The sequence below is a fragment of the Miniopterus natalensis genome, chromosome 2 (genome assembly GCF_054644295.1).
Source record: "Miniopterus natalensis isolate mMinNat1 chromosome 2, mMinNat1.hap1, whole genome shotgun sequence".
Classification (NCBI taxonomy): Eukaryota; Metazoa; Chordata; class Mammalia; order Chiroptera; family Miniopteridae; genus Miniopterus; species Miniopterus natalensis.
The window spans coordinates 179851045-179855560 of NC_142082.1; positions in this window are offsets into that span (position 1 = coordinate 179851045).

Below are 4516 nucleotides of genomic sequence, written 5' to 3' on the forward strand. Positions count from 1 at the left end.
CCAAGAAGAGAGAGCTTTATGGGTGTGATTGCCAGGAGGGCTGCCTGGAGGCAGCGGCCAAATCAACGAGTGGAAAAGAAGCCCATGGCAGAGTCTCAGCCAAGGCTTCCCTTCGAGACCACTGAGCAGGGTTCCTTCGGTGGTGAGGGGCAGCCCAGCTGGCTCCCCGCATCCTAAGACCCTCTACCAGCAGCACCAGGGGGAGCCGAGCTGAACTCCCAGCAGACTGGCGTGGCAGGTGGCCCTGTCTCCAGGGAGGCCCCAGCCTGGAGGAGGATTCCTCTAACAGGCTTTTTCTCAGAAGTACTTCTCACCCCCTCACTCGGGTCCTGGGGGAGCCCCTGGAGCGAAGTTCTCTGCAGGAAAGCAGCCTATGAGGTTGCCTCCGCCAGCCTGAGTGGGAGCAGGAGCTAGGTGGGTTCCCCCGGGGAGGGGAGGCAAGCTCTCCTCCCTCCACCCCCACGCTATGTGCACACCTTCCACGGCGTCAGGATGGGGCAGCTCCTGGTAGAGTGAGACCCCCGCCCCTGGGAGTGTGCTAGAGCCTGGGAATGAGATTGCACGGAGGCTGGGCAGCTGCAGGAGGGGGCCTCGCAGGACGTTTCAGGGCTTCCACAGACCATGTGCCAGCCTGGGAGCTGGGCACCACCTCTGCCACCTCACTGGCCCGTGAAGGGGCAGCCAGGGGTCGGAGGAGCACTGGTCTGGGGGTCATGGGGCCTGAGGTCCTCTTCTGCCACTGCCATACACGGGCTGTGTGATCTTAGTCCACTCCCGTCCCCTCTCTGTCCTCAGCTCCTCCCCCCTCACTGAGAGGGAATCAGGGATTTTCTGGGATGAGCAGCATGAACCACTCAAAAGAGGGAATAAAAGTCATGATCCACCTCATGAGTGGGCTCTGTCCTCTCCCTCTGTGACCACATCTGCCATCTTTGACCCCCACCTTAGCCCTTCACTTCATCACCTTCCCAGCAGAACGCAAGAGGGCCAGACAGGGAAGAGTGGGCCCTTGGAGGGCCCTGGACCCTCACCCTCAGGACACCTGAGGCTGCCACACTGGATAGATGTCCCCAGGGGCTAGATTTGCCACAGGGCTTCCTCAGGGCAGGGATGGGGTGAGCTGTTTCTGCCAAGGCTGGGGAAAGGCAAAAGATCTTCCAGGCAGGCAGTGCTGTCTGAAGAGGAAGAGCTGTTGCCTTGGGAGACAGGTAATAAGTTCCCTGTCTATGGAGGGATACAAGCACAGGCTGGCTCCAGTGATCACTTGAGGTGTTGTAGAGGGGCTTGAATTCAATAACCTTCATTTACTTGTACTTTCCAGAATATTTATTAAACGCCTCCAGTGTTCCAGGCACTGTTCCAGACACTGGTGGAACAATTCAGAATCCCTGCCCACATGGGGCTTACATCCTAGTGGTTTTGAATTCTAACACTCTAGGCAGCCCCTTCCAGATGTGTAGGGCACCCAGGTGGCTCCCACACCCTCACCCAGCCCCCTGTCTGAAATTCTACCAGTGAGTCACGAAGACCCTAAGGCACTGGACTGATCAACTTAGCCATATATTTATTCATTCTGCCCCTGCTTATTGAGTACCTACTGTGTACCAGGTTCCACACACAGACAGGAATCCAGAGATGATCAAGACATAGCCCTTGTCCTCCAAAGGAGCTCAGATCAGGTTGGGGAGAGGTGTGAAAGAGCAGGGACAGCCTGGGCCAACCTGTGCTGTTATAGGGGGCACAGGGGCTGGGCTGAGGGGTAATCTGGGGAGGCTTCTCAGAGGAGCTGTGCTGGAGTGTTGACAGCCAGGTGGGGGAAAGGACACATAACTGAGAATGCAGCGAGCTCACCTCATGTCTGTTCCCCAACACACACACACACACACACACACACACACACACACACACACACACAGGCCAAACTGTCCCTGCTCCAGTGCCTAGGACACAGTAGATGCAAAACAATTGCTGGTTAGACTGAAGTCAACTGAAAAGTCAGCATCAGCAGGTGCAAATGTCTGCAGGCACAGGGAACTGTGGGAAGGGGTGGTACTGCTAGGGGGTGGGGGGGAAGGGGAGCTGGGCCACATCGCAATCCAGGAACAGTGGGGCCTCTGGCTCACTGGCGCCGGCCCCCATGCTCCTCCCCGGGGAGCCTCTGCCCGCCTTCCCACTGTTGCTCCCCTCCTCGCTCCGGCCGCCAGGGGGCTCCCACCACACGTGGATGAGAGGTTCACAAGGGGCAGCCAGACTGGGGCCCAGACAGCCTGCCCCTGGCAGGAGTGAGTAGAGCCCTGGCCTGGCAGCCGGGGGGTGCGGGGGTGGGGCCTCTTGTCCACTAGACCCACAGGCTCGAGCAGCCCAACAGCCAGCCCGGCAGATCAGCACAGGCCTCCCCGGCCTCACCTTCATGCCAGGCTCCGCCTGGGGGCCAGGATACCCAGCTCTCTCACTTTCTGGCCGTGAGCCCCTGGGCCAGTTAGTGGCTTACCCTCTCTAGGTGTGATCTTCCTCCCCGAAGGGCTGGGCCAGGTGAACTCCACCGCACAAACTTTTAACGGGACTTCCATGTGCAAGGGTGTCTCGGACATGGGTACAACACAGCCCCTGCCCTGGGGTGGACGGATACAGGTGTGGGAGAGGGGACGGCAAATGAGGAGGTGCCACAAAAGTGCAAAAGGCCACAGAGGGAGTCCTGAGAGCCACCCAGAGGGCCTGGGTTCAAGGCCCAACTCTACCCTGTGTCCTAAGCAAATTTCCTAAGTTATATGAGCCTCATATTTCCCATCTATAAAACAGGAATAATTGAATATATGCAAAAATACTTAGAACGGCGCCTACTCAAGGTTATGTTAAATGTAATTATTTATTATTGTTGTTATTTCAAGGCAGAATGTGTACATGCCTTCCTGGAGATACAAAATAAGCTGAGGCCATTGGAGGAGGAAAGATTCATGGAGAAGGAGGGGAGGGTGAAGATCTGGGAAGGCTTCTTGGGAGAGATGCCCATTAAAGCTAAGCAAAGTGGAAGCCTAGCTCTTCCAACCAGTGGGACCAGGAGGAGCCAAAACAAGGATGCATGACAAGGCAAGGGATTTCTTGGACTCTTTGGACCCTCAAAACAAGCCTCAGTGGACCAAGAGGATACAAATTTGAAGAGGGCTGGGTCCTGGCGAGAGCTGAGCTGTGCACACAGTGCTGTAATCCCTGACATCTCCAAGGCCACCGTGCCCCTTGTCATGAAGCTCTGACTGGGGATCCAGTGACAGGGCTGCTGAACAGAGGCCATCGCAGAACTGGGGAGAAGCAGCTTGGCACAGGGTGTCCTGGGATGGAGTAGAAGAGGGGCTCTGAGAAGGCAAATGGGACCCCTGCCCAGTGCCTGCGGAGTGGGAGCACACTGGGGAACCCAGGGCTGGCAGGCGACGGGGATGGGGGGCAGGCAGCCAGCAGTCAAGCGGCAGGTGTGAGAGACCTGGAGAAATTGATTTATTAGGGACAATGAAAGGAGCTAAATATGTTTGCCGGCTCAGTGATGACTCAGACGCTCCCCCAGGGGTCCACAAAGCGTGAGCATCGAAGAGGCAAAGACAGGCCTCCTCCCACCAGGGCTCTGCCAGCCTTGAACTTGTCCTTCCCAGTGATGGAAGGACCACCCACTGAGTGTCCTGCGGGCCTGGCCTCCGAGGGGCAGCAGAGATCCAGCCACTGCATCCTGCCCGCCTGCCCCCTTCCCCCCAGACCTCCCCAGAATGGCTGCAGGGCGAAGCCTCCCAGTGAGGCACATCTGGGTTGAAGTCCTGGCCTTGCCCCAAATTGCTGTGTGATCTCAGGCAAGTGGCTGGCCCTCTTTGGACCCACATTCACCAGGGAGGACAGATCCCCACATTCACCAGGGCTCTGCCCCCCCCCCCCAGTGCCATTCCCATCCCTTTCAGCTTCTCCCAGACCGCAGGGCACAGCCTCCCGGGCCTGACACCAGCAGCTTCCGTCCAGGGGAAAGGAAAGCCAGCTCCCACGGCCCGGCGGGAGAACGCGCTCTTCCGGCGCGGGTGCCCGGCGGTGCGGCTGCGGGAGAAGCGGCGTGAATCAGAGCCCAGGCCCGCGGGCGGCAGAGCAGGCGGGGGAGGGAGAAATGACCTCCTTCCTCTGGGGCAAGGTGCTGGGGCTGCAGCAGGGGTGTGGGTAGGGGGCCTGCAGGGCAGGCGGGCTGGGAGGAGCAGGGGGGGGCCGTAGAATCACCTGAGACCCAGGGCCCTCTGGACGGCACAGGCTGGGGGGCAGCTCACCCCCGAAGCCCAGGGAGTTATTCAAACCTCAGGCCTGCCCAGGAGGACACTTCAAGGGGTCACAGGAGTCCCTGCCTCTCCCAAGCCCCCCTAGCTTCTCCCGGACCCACAGTGCAAGAGGAGCTGAGGCCTTTGCTGCCTTTGCCCCCGCAGGCGACGTTTATGGAGGTTTCCCTTTATGTTCTCCTGTGAGTTCTTAGCAGCAAGTGACCCTCAAACAAGCCCAC